The following is a 13,518-nucleotide window of genomic DNA, read 5'->3' on the forward strand; positions in this document are numbered from 1 at the left end:
ATAATCGAAATATAATTCGAATGATCATCGATTGTGAATGATATATGTCACAATCGATTGACATAATCGAAATATAATACGAATGATCGATTATGAGTGATATTCATTTTTGTTATAATATCTATATTATTCTACGATTATGAGTGGTATACATGAAATATTTCGATTGTCATTATATTCGACTAAAAGACATGATTGATATACTTCAAAAAACAACTGATATTTCACAATCGATTCGTATAATCGAAATATAATTCGAATGATCATCGATTGTGAATGATATATGTCACAATCGATTGACACAATCAAAATATAATACGAATGATCGATTATAGGTGATATTCATTTTCGATATAATATCAATTATTCGACGATTATGAGTGATATACATGAAACATTTCGATTGTCACTATATTCGACTAAAGGACATGATTGGTATACTTCAAAAAACGACTGATATTTCACAATCGATTCTTATAATCGAAATATAATTCGAATGATCATCGATTGTGAATGATATATGTCACAATCGAATGACAAAATCGAAATATAATACGAATGATCAATTATGAGTGATATTCATTTTCGATATAATATCTATTATTCGACGATTATGAGTGATATACATGAAACATTTGGATTGTCACTAAATTCGAATAAAGGCCATGATTGATATACTTCAATAAACGACTGATATTTCACAACCGATTCGTATAATCAAAATATTCGAATGATCATCGATTATGAATGATATATGTCACAATCGAAATATAATACGAATGATCGATTACGAGTGATATTCATTTTCGATATAATATCCACACTATTCGACGATTATGAGTGGTATACATGAAATATTTCTATTGTCACTAAATTCGACTAAAAGCCATGATTGATATACTTCAATAAACGACTGATATTTCACAATCAATTCGTATAATCAAAATATAATTCGAATGATCATCGATTATGTTATAATCGAATGTCATCACAATCCCAGAATTAGTAAACATGAGACTTCTAATATCCAAACAACAAGTTTATTTTATATTCACTTTCTTATTGTCAAAAAGAATTAATTACCATTTATTGAGAATGATGGATTGAGAGAAAAGCAAATCTTTAAATATTTACGTAAAATTAAATAGTTTCAAAACATTTCTAAACATATATTTAGTTAATGGCAACTTTAAATAACCAATGGTTATAATCTAAATTTGTTGAAATTAACCGAATTAAACTAAAATACAAATGATTAATCTTCAATTTGATTATCAGCACAATTAATTGGCTTTATTACAGAAATATTTCACACATTCTATTTGTTCAAGGTGTTGGTGATTGTATTTATCTAATTGAACATAAAAATCACATAAGAACGTATTTAATTGTTATAAAGCAACTGAGGTTATCAGCAGTAATATTGACGGGAGCAATCTAATCATAAATCAGAAAAAATCAAAGACCACAGCGTAGAAAGTCCTTCAAATCAATCGATAACAAGTCAATTTCGAAAGAGATCAACTTTCCGTCGTGTTGTCCTTTTACGGAACAAGAGTACCGTACACAATTACTCAGGAACCGTTTACTGGTCCCGAGCAAAAACGTTCCAGTCGGCGTGCACGCACATTATTATTATTATTATTATTATTATTATTATTATTATTATTATTATTAGCCGCATTATTAACGGGAGAAATCTCATTTTCCGCCAACACCTTGGGCATATGTGACAACTGTCCGGCCGCATCCACTCAAACTAAATTTAGACATTCCTCCGCGTCTCCGGTGACACCGCTTTTAAATTCACGTCGAACTGGATGATGGGACGGCCGCTGCGCCGGGAAGAGGAACTGCTGGCCGGTGACCAAACGAATTAATGCCTGCTGCGATTTCCGGAATGGGGATTCACGGAGAAAAATTACATCTAATCTACGCCTCCAAAGATAGAGAGGTATTCGCATAATCGATTATATCCACATATCGATTACTGAGTCGAAGATAAATATCACTCATAATCGATCTGTCGAAATATTACTACTCATAATTGATCTGTCAAAATATTACTCATAATCGATCTGTCGAAATATTACTACTCACAATTGATCTATCAAAATATTACTCATAGTCGATATGTCAAAATATCACTCGATATAATCGATAATTCTAAATATCACTCATAATCGATCATTCGAAATATCACTCATAACCAATAATTCAAAATAGCATAATATCATATCATAATCGATCATTTTAATTATCACTCAGAATCGATTAATTCTGATATATGTCTTTAATAATCGATTATTCAATTATACGAATTACGAATATATATTATATCGAACATGACTATCACTCATAATCGATTATTCGAAATATCACTCATAATCAATCATTCGAAAAATCACTCATAATCAATCATTATAATTATCATTCATAATAGATTATTCGAAATATCACTCATTCTGACATATATCACTCACTCTGATATATATCTTTCATAATCGATGATTCAATGATACGAAATAATATTTATTGTATCGAACATGAGTATCACTCATAATCGATTATTCGAATTATATTTTGACTATGTCAATCGATTGTGACTATCATTAAAAATCGATGAACAATTATTATTAAACGATAATCTATCGATTATGCCAATCGATTACGTATTATTCGATTATACCAACTCATTATGGGATATCATTAAATTATTATTAAATGTCTCGACAACATATTTATATACTTATCTGAGTTATAAGACAAAAACAACCTTACATCGTGTATATGGTAATAAAAACAGTATTTTTTTACTCCGGGCACGTTTCTGAAGGAGACAGGTAGTGTGTGCCGCCGTTTTCACAGATTATCTTTTCAGAGACGTTCTTAACTCACTTTCGGACGTGTACTTAAGCCGGATAACATTTTCTGCCTCGCATCTCGTATAAAGAACGGTTTTTGTCCATAGAAAAACACCGGCAACCATGCCAACATTTTTCACTGGCATTATTCGTTTTGGTGGTTTGATAATTCATCGAAGGAGGTTTTTTCTTTGTGTGGAGCTTCTTTTAGTGGAGCTTTACTTGGATAATGATGAAGTGTTTGTTGTTGGACAATTACCAACTGTTGCCTTCTTTGGCTCACCGACTATGATGTCACAAATTGATAATTAATCAACAAAACACTGAGTACAAGCTCAAACAGACTAATCACTGAGGGGAATTAGTTGTTTAAACGTAACCCTACACCCTACAAAGTATCCTTTCACTAATAGAGATTACAGATTATGATTCGGAAAGGGGTTAAATCTACTGGGGTTGAGGCAGGTACAAACAGCAAAACGAAACCGGAGTAGCGATTGCATAATTACGTTGTGCAAACACGTTTCCGTATTTCTAACATAAACAAATACGCTGCTAATTATAAAATCAGTTTCGCCATTGCTACGTTCTCGTGGCAACTAATATTTGGTTATGTGGATCAATCGGATTGAACCGAATTTTTTACCGTTAACAACAGATTGCGTTCCGGTAACTAGACCACATGTTCCATTGTCGGACACGTCCAAACAGTACCTGAAACAAAAACAAACAATTCAGTGGGGGGACACAAAGAGTTTCTTAACAACGATGGGATTTCGACAAGGAAATCGATAGGAGGCGTCGAGGATAACCTTAACTCCACGGTCTAGATGAAACTATCTCGCCCCGTTGCAACCGTCCCCAGAGGGCCGTGCTTTGCCATGTAAAACAGTTAGTGTAGAAGTTTACATGAATAATTGAGCAGTGCCGGATGGAAAAAACCACTTGATATGGAGTTGGAGGACTCCTTCCATTTATTGATCAATCAACGAAGGTGATGCAATTTTTTGGGTACAAAAAATTGACGATAAATCAGTCGGCACTCCGGTTAACGAGCCCGTTGAGTGCCATTTAATTACATTCTTTCGGATTTTGCGTGAATCACACCACTAGCCAATATTAATCACGCGTCCTTGTATGGCTACACCTTCGGTTGTAAAACCATCAATGAGCCACTAATTAACAATAAACATAACGACAGTTTAATTGTAAAACAAACACAAAGTTTCTTTTCAACTTTTGGAACCTGGCCAGGGCTGGCTCCATTATTTATTGTACTTATATTTTTAAACTGGCCATATCAGGACCATAAAACCGACAAAGCAAAGCGGAAGATGTGTAAGGCGAAAATGCGGAATTACTGGGACGACAAAACTAATTAAATCTTACAATGCCCGGTCATTATTCCTGCGGGTCTAGACGGGCCTCTGGCACCGCAACAAATGACCTTTCACGACAAATCGGAACTGTATAAATAGTATAATGGTGTATGATATAATTTTGAATTTCTCTAATGGAACAATGTCCCCGCTTAATTCTTAAGCTATTTGTCTTGGTACCACCTATGTTTAATCACAATATTTACTCATCGCAGCCATAAGTCAATTACAGGACATAGTTGGTGCTATATCTAATAGGAATTTATCTTATCTTCACTTCACCCAGTTATTCGTGCTACATTTTAGGATTCTGGCCCATCCCATTAACCCCAAACAATTCGAATTGTAATTATCAAAAACAAAGTTGACCCACATTCCCAAAGCAATTTACCTAATTATTTTTTTATACTAATCGCTTTGGAGAAAACCGCTGTAATGAAACACTTATGAAAGAAGCCATTATAACCCTTCAATTTAATTCGTTTACTCATTTTGGTAAAAAAAGTATGTGAAAGTAACATTTGACAACATCAGCACACTTGTGGGCGGCAGATGTTTGACATATTAAGAAAAAACTGGTCCAAATTAGGTTACAGATATGATCTCGAGTGTCTTGAGCAAGACGTGGAACAATTAAATGCAATTTGGGCAGCAAATGTCGATGAAAAAACAATGAAGAAATGTGAATTTTAACAATCGTTCCAATGGTACTAGTACTGGCAATCATAATTGTTATTTTATCGAATTGTCTTGGAACAGTACGACCTTATCAGCAACAACAAATTCTAGACTATACTATTAAAGTAAAATTTGGGTCCTACATGTGGTACTACTACAACTTGTCTTTGATGTATTATCAAATTGCCTTTACCACAGTACGACCTTAACAACAACAAAAAGTTCTAAACGTTATAAATGTTAATCACCAAAGTAAACTTTTGATTGTAATAGTAGTACTATTATTAGAAGTCGTAATTTATCGAATGTTCCTTACTTTATCCTTGGTATAGTACCACCTTAACATCAACAAGATATTGGACGATATAAAGATTAATCGAAAAAGTAAACATTTGATTGTAGTAATAGTACTACTTCTGGAAGTTGTAGTTTATCGAATTTTCTTTACTTAGCCTTTGCAAGAGTATGACCTTTACAGCAACAAGAGATTCTGAACTATATAAAGATTGAAGTAAAATGTGGACCCTTCTTGTAGTACTACTACTGCTTGACTTTGTTGTTTCATCAAATTCTCTTTGCTTAGTCGTTACTATAGTACGACCTTAACAACAACAAATGGTTCTAAACGACATAAATATTAATCACCAAAGTAAACCTTTGTTTGTAGTAGTAGTACTATTACTAGAAATTGTGGTTAATCGAAGTTTCTTTGCTTTGTCCTTGCTACAGTATGACCTTAACAGCAACAACAGATTCCGGACGATATAAAGATTAATCAAGAAAGTAAACCTTTGATTGTAGTAATGGTACCACTTTTAGAAGCACGACCTTGACAGCAACAAGAAATTCTGGATCATTAAAGGGTTATTCATGAAAGTAAATTTTGGAACGCAGTAGTGGTACTACTACTAGAAGTTGTTGTTTCATCAAGTCACCTTTACTTAGGCCTTGCTTCAGTACTACTAAACCTTTACAAGAAGATGTGGATGATATAAATAATATGAGGCAGGCATAAAGTAACTTTTGGCTTCCGACTTCTTCGCAGATCAATAGTTTCAGGGACCCACTCTTCCCTCTTTTGTTGTACGAAAGTTAATCAATCAAGAACCAAAAAATAGGCGACAAAAGCGACCCAATCGACCGGCAAGCGCCTCAAAGCCGTGCACGAGACCCGTGCAATACAGATTTCAACCGGCAGACCGATTAACGCCACCGTGCCCAGACGTCTGCCGGCACTTGTGGGTTTTTGTTTATCCGTCCTGCCCTCCCGACTCTTACGGGACGTCGGGAGCCGTAAACGCCGCGTTTTACGTCCCGTAAAATCGAATTGTTTACGTACCGTACCGCCCCACAACGTTACACAATCCGTTAATAAATTTTAGCGGTTCCGCGATATTAAATAACACCGGCCCGGAACACGTCGCCGCACATGGGATCGTTGGCGTAGGTCGCGGTCCGGGGTCAACGCCACCGTACAACCCGTAACGCGTCCGGCGATTCGTCTCCGACGACGAAATTCCGCATTACCTATGGAAAGGTGTCAATCGGACGAACTGGGCCACACGACGTCTGCGTGCCGGCATCTACCCGCCAATAGGTCAATACGAAATGCAAATTTCACACACACATTACCGGGTCGAACGGACACGGTCGTCTTAATGAATGGCGTGACTCAGCGTGACAATTAATGGTGTGGCGTGTTAGTACCGGGGATTTGCATTTTGTGACATGTCCGGATTCACTTCTGGTATCCGACATCTCGGAGTTTACTTGTCACGGTGATGACTCGATGAAAATGAAACTGGTAAAAAAATGTGAAAGTAGTACCGTGCTACGATTTCGTCCACAGATGGTAATAACTAATTTCCAATCTGAGAACGTTGTTGTGATTTTTATAATCAAGCAATGTAAATTACTAACTGTAAAAGTATATTGTTTGGAATACTAATGAGGCACAATTTAACGAAGCAGAAGAATTAGCAGCAATAACTGGTGTTCCGTGCCATGTAATGCACCACCTATAGTAACATCTGAATAAACAAAACAATAAGAACTTTAGAATCATCAGCACGAAATCCTGACCCAATGGAAGTGTGGAGTACTGATCCATCAAACGTCCATTTGTCAGATGGTGCAACTGGAACATTGGCGAAGTGTGTATGGATGAGTACTTGTTTAATTTCATATCAAATATGCGACTTCTATTAAACTTTATAGTAGATCCTAATAGTAGTACTGGTGCTGGTTTTTGCTGTTTTATCAAATTGTCTTTACTTATTCCTTGCTACGGTACGACTTTAGCAGCAACAAAAGATTCTAGATAATATAAAGATTATTCATGAAAGTAAATCTCCGATTGTAGTGATAGTACTGTTACTAGAAGTTGTGGTTTATCGAATTTTCTTTACTTTTTCTTTGTTACAGTATGATCTTAACAACAACAAGAGATATTGGATGATTATTGATTGATTAATCATGGTTCTAATAGTAGTAGTACTACTAGTAGTTGTTGTATCATTCCATATTTAACATCTCAATAAACAAAACTCTGAGTTAATACTATTGAATAAGAACCAAATTGTACAATTATGAAATACTGACCTAATGGAACTGTGGAGTACTGATTCATCAAACGTTCATTTGTCAGGTGTTGCCACTGGAACATTGGCGAAGCGTTTATGGATGAGTCCTTGTTTATCTTCGTACAAAATATGCAACCTTTATTAAACTATAGATCCTAATAGTAGTACTACCGCTGATCTTTGTTATTTTATCAAATTGTCTTTACTTAGTCCTTGCTGCAGTACGACTTTAACAGCAACAAAAGGTTCTAGATGATATAAAGATTAATCATGAAATCAATCTTTGTTTGTAATGGTAGTACTGTTAGTAGAAGTTGTAGTTTATCGAATTTTCTTTACTTTGTCTTTGTTACAGTATGATCTCAACAACAATAAGAGATTTTGGATGATAAAAATTAATCGTGGCTTTAATAGTAGTAGTACTACTACTAGTAGTTGACGTATCATTCCATATTTAACATTACAATAAACAAAACTCTGTGTTGATATTATTGAATAAGAATCAAACTGTACAATTACGAAATTGTGACCCAATGGAAGTGTAGAGCACTGTGCCATCAAACGTCCACTTGCCAGATGTTGCCACTGGGACTTTGGCGTAGTGTTTATGGATGAGTACGTGTTTATCTTCGTGTCAAATACGCAACCGCTATTTTGGCTCGTTGTAACATTTCCATTATATCGGAATAATTCCACATACCATCGAAATGATGCGGACTGCTTCCGGCAATGAAAGAGGAATGAGACTTCGAACTAATTGTGGTAATAATTGGCTTCCGCTTCCAGGTGTAATACAAAAAATATGCGAAACGATATTCGACACACTTAGCAGTCGTCTTAAGTGCGTTCCACTCATGTATAGTTTATTTTATATTGGATGGAGGTAAATAAATGAGCACTTACGTATGCATATAAAGTAATTGACCGAAATAGCTAATATATTCGGTCTGTTACATGTTACGCAGCTAATTTTATTTAATACGAAATGCTTCAATTAAAAGGACGTTCAATTTTGTCGCCTCCGCTCCTTCCATTGTTCTACAAAACGACCTAATTAACACAACAAAACTGGCCGAAATCTACATCATTCCACAGCCATCCGGCGAGTTCGCAGACGATGTTTTAGATACCAGTGGCTCAATAATAGGACGGGAACGGGAATAGCCCACATCACCATCACTTTGAGTCAATAAACTATGTTACATTATAGACGAAATCACGATGAAACGTTGCTTAGATCTTAGATTATTGTATTTTTTTTTTTAAATAAATCCCGAAGCTTAAGAGCTCCCATCCCGGTTATGACCCGTAATTAAGATAATCAGAGCATCGAAACGAATCGATGCGTCTGTACAACATCCGCAGACGATGCCTCAGATGCCCGCAACGTCGATTGGTTTGCAACCACGGGAATACTTCGGGTCATTAAACAATAAAAAACTAATTGCAAAACAGCGTCAATCGTGTCCGCTCCGAATGCATGACAATGAGTCGTTTCTCAGGCGTTCTCTGACCCTGTCCTACGTCCACCTAGTGGTTATGATTTCCCGGTCTTCGAACAAACGAGGCATTATGTGTTGCCCGCATCCCTCCTAAGGGCGTAGCTCGCGTACGCAATGCGTAGACTCCGACGACTGGGGACTCCCCAGTGGGGAGAGGTTGTGTGGTCTCTCGCGTCTCACCCTTTCGTAACCCAACACTGCATCGAATTCCTCCGTACGAACATCTGGTGGACCAAAATACCTTTCCACCCTTTACGCCAATAATTCACGGTGGGAGGTGCTATTTTTGTCCATGCAGGAAACGATCGTCAACAAGTGAATTAAATCATTTTTTTGTTTAAATGCATAATTGAATAAACGGCCATAACTCCGCGGCCGAATGTTTGCCTAACTGTGTCCATTATTTATTCCACCTACCGCGATAATTAAGCCGCTTTTTCCATTCATCGACTAACGGACGCACAGGTATTCGTACGAATTAATAACTTGTGGCCGACAAACAATTGGCCGTAATCATCTGTCCGACGTATTATGCAAACGCAACGTTTGTTGTCCGCCAACAAAGGAACAAACCGGCCGTAGGACAGGTGTCCAAAAACGAAACGCATCCGACTTTGTGCGGACAACAAGAGACGTATTTCGTAACGCAAGTCCCGTTAGTCGGGCAGCGGTACGCCCGAATAAATGCATTCGCAAGTGGTCCGGTTTTCTGCCTATGGCCGATACGAAAAGCCTCCGTGATTTGTGACGACCACATCAATTCATGCCGCTAATTGAAACGTGGCCGCAGATCGAATCCCAAAAACTAGTCATCCCAGTTTTCCATTGTGCCCGTCCCCCGGAACGACGTCGGCGACGGAGAGAGAGAGCGGGTCTTGTGTCGTTTAGGAGTGGTGCGGTGAAAAGATCCGTCCGACCGAGAAACGGTTTCCTTCGCGCTACCCAACACCGGGTGTCCGATTTCAATGGGACGCGCACATCGAAAAGGTCACACTGTCGAGGAACGTGTTTATTTTGCACTGTCTACAAAAAATCGAACTAGGGGAGCGTACCACCACGTTATGGGCAGTCGACTTATTGAATAATATTGGGGAAGGAAGATGCCTTCAAACGTGTACAGGGAGGATTAAGAAGAACTCAATGGTACCCACGAGAAATCATTCTAGTGGATTAGAATATGTTTCAGTCCATATTCTTAGCAGTCGTCTTAAGGGATTATTTTGAGGAAGGAAAAAGACACAGGTCATCATTGAGAAGGTTAAGAATTACAATCATCAATTCAACATCAAATCAATATGACGTACAACTTTCAGAAGTTGGGGGAGGAATGGATAAGTTCCATACTTTCTAATGAGCAGTCATCTTAGTAGATAATTTTGAGGATGGAAAATGTCTTCAAATGTATACTGGTTATCATTTAGAAGATTAAGAAAGACTGAATGGTACAAACGAGAAATCAATCTAGTGGATTAGAATATGTTCCAGTTCATATTCTTAGCAGTAGTCTTAAGGGATTATTTTGAGGAAGGAAAAGGACACAGGTCATCATTGAGAAGGTTAAAAATTACAATCATCAATTCAACATCAAATCAGTATGATGTACAACTTTCAGAAGTTGGGAGAGGAATGGATAACTTTCATACTTCATAATTAGCAGTCATCTTAGTATATAATTTTGAGGAAGGAAAATGTCTTCAAATGTATAGTGGTTACCATTGAGAAGATTAAGAAGAACTGAATGGTACCCACGAGAAATCATTCTAGTGGATTGGAATATGTTCCAGTCCATATTCTAAACAGTCGTCTTAAGGGATTATTTTGAGGAAGGAAAAGGACACAGGTCATCATTGAGAAGGTTAAGAATTACAATCATCAATTCAACATCAAATCAATATGAGGTACAGCCTGGAGAAGCTTCCAGGAGGTACCCCAAGAGCCGTTTCTTGCAAGTATCGATCTCGCCAGCACAGAAATAAAAACAATCGCATTGCACGAGGTAAACGACATTCGTACGGCCGGATGCATCAACGGCTGAAAGCTGAAGCGGATGCGTGCTAGTCAAAGCGTTTTGTCGCTTGTTCGGATGTCGGAAAAAATTGCGGAGCAAGTTTCTTTATGCCGTAACCGATTTGTTTTGCGCCGTGATCCGGGAAATATTCAGCACACTTTCGTTTTTCTAACGAAGATTAAAATCTTCGGATTCTCGCATTAAAGTGCGTCGTAAAATATTAATTTCCCATACACAAAAGCCAAATAAAACAAACAATCGTCGTCCCGAGGACATTAATATTCAAGATGCCAGTGTTTACATAACGTCCCAGGGGCTCGATTATAATTCTTGGTCGGCTTATTTAATGCGGCCCTTCGTCGAGGCATGCAAGCCGCTTCCTCGGTTTGATTTACGACTGATTTGGTCAATATTACGACCGGAAATCGCATGTAAAAATCAAACCTGAACTAGTTAAACGTCCACAAAACAAAACCATCGACAAATTGATGAATTCAACGAGGCGGACATGCTTGTAAAAATAATTAGCCGCTTAAATTTTCATTTGCGTCTGGTTAACGGTGGGGGAGCCTGGGTGGCGTTACAAAATACGACCGGCTCTCCCAACGGTAATTAGCGGTCAATTTGCATAACGCACAATCAAAAAATAAATGGGACGACTGAACAAACAGACGACACTTCTGTGCTCTTGTAGCCAATTGGTGATTGAACTTTGTTTTTTAGCAGCGAACAGATGATGCCCAATCGACTAGTGTATTTTTGGCCGGCAAATCTTCGGGGAAAGACCGTAACGGATTCATTGTAACAGTGTAGCCTGGGCTTCACGGCTTATTGTATTGATCTCGAATAAACGAAAACGTCACCCAACTTCCCGGGCATTACCTAGAAAAAAAGTAAAAGTGTGCTAATCAAACGAAAAAAAATAAACATCGGGTCAACCCAGCTAATTGCCAGAACCGACTGAATCTCAGACAATGCGACGGTGAAAGCACGGAGATCTTTGAACCGTTTTCCATTCCGGATTAATTGATTCGATTGGTTCGACGTTTTGTTTCGCTCAAGTAAAACTAATAATAGATTCGCCGAGTGGCTCGCGCTGCGGTACGACTGTCTTGTGCGGAGAGGAAACGTTCCTTATCTACATCTAATTATTTCTGTGTTACGGAAAGGCGATGACGTGTCCGGGTGGACAATTACAACATTGTTGGTGGACGCAATTACACGGGGCATTTGGTGGCGTGCGTCCACCGGAGTACCCCTTTGCCACCGGACAGGAAATGGTCGATGACTGTTACGGAAAGGCGATGACGTGTCCGGGTGGACAATTACAACATTGTTGGTGGACGCAATTACACGGGGCATTTGGTGGCGTGCGTCCACCGGAGTACCCCTTTGCCACCGGACAGGAAATGGTCGATGACTAATTAATGCAAGAAGCAACTGGGCATTTGGCTAAACTCTTATAACTGTGGGGACTAGGGGAATTAATGTATTTAGGGTCCACTTGTAAAAAAACATCTTGTTTAAACATGTCCCCTTTTAGACTCCAATAGATTTAATATTTTGTTAAAGATAAATATCCTTCTTCCACCTTCGAAAGGAATTAAGGTATAAATTAAATTTCTGAAGCATGTTTATATGTGCCACAGAAATAATTTAAAATGATTCATAAATACCTTTTGAAATTCAATATATTTACGGTACTAGAGTAAACAAATATTAAATTTTAACAACAAAATAAATTCTAATACATAGTTTATTGTGTTAGATAAAATCACCAACCGTAAAACATACAGATAATCGTTCCATTGGTTGAACACATTATTAATAGTACCGAACATCAGATTTTACCCTTTGCATATGCACAAACAGAAGAAAATCAATGGTAAAAAGTGTGACTCATGAAAATTCACCATTACACCGTACCAAAAACACTGAACCAACCGATCTTATAAATAATACAAGTTTATTAACGTTAAAATACAACACATCCAACAATAATGAGCCCACAACATGTGTACCGCATACAAAATAGTAATAAACAGTTTCAATGCGTCCAACCGGAAAGTGCGCCGCTTTAACAGTTAAAATTAAAGCGGACTAAATTAGTTTCATAAAAAACAATAATTTTAAACAAAATTGTCGGAAACACAGGCGAAAAACGATTGATTTTCGGCCTCTAACAAGATTTAAAAAATAATTAGGCCGACGTCGGCGGCCCCCGGGCCGAAACGCGGCATAAATTGACGACTTACCTTCGGATAAACGTTCACAAGCACATTCCATCCAATATCGGGAGCATTTTCACACAAAAAACCACCGAAATTAACAGTTCACGCACAGATGTATCACACACAAACTTTTATTATTGACGCCATGTTACTTTTTTTGACATGTTGCGGTCACGACGACACCTATCGGTCGAAATGGGCGGCTGTGCTAGCTGGGGCTGTAGATGTACCCGCCAAACGGGCTAGCTTTTGTGTTATCTGGGTTGCATATCTA

The 13,518-nt window shown here is 37.7% G+C and overlaps 1 protein-coding gene across 2 annotated transcripts in view; it reads right to left on the bottom strand.

Moving 5' to 3' along the window:
- LOC109604613 (GTPase-activating protein CdGAPr) overlaps positions 1–13,405 on the bottom strand; it is a 40,810-nt gene extending 27,405 nt beyond the window's left edge. The window contains exon 1 of one of the 2 annotated variants that reach the window (XM_049968903.1): positions 13,269–13,405. The gene's annotated coding sequence lies outside the window, so the exon portion shown is untranslated. Of the gene's footprint in view, positions 1–3,510; positions 3,579–13,268 lie in introns of those variants that run through there. The other variant, XM_049968905.1, reaches the window with a different exon arrangement.
- Between the last annotated feature and the right edge of the window lie 113 nt (positions 13,406–13,518).

The sequence above is a fragment of the Aethina tumida genome, chromosome 6, assembly GCF_024364675.1.
Source record: "Aethina tumida isolate Nest 87 chromosome 6, icAetTumi1.1, whole genome shotgun sequence".
Taxonomy (NCBI): Eukaryota; Metazoa; Arthropoda; class Insecta; order Coleoptera; family Nitidulidae; genus Aethina; species Aethina tumida.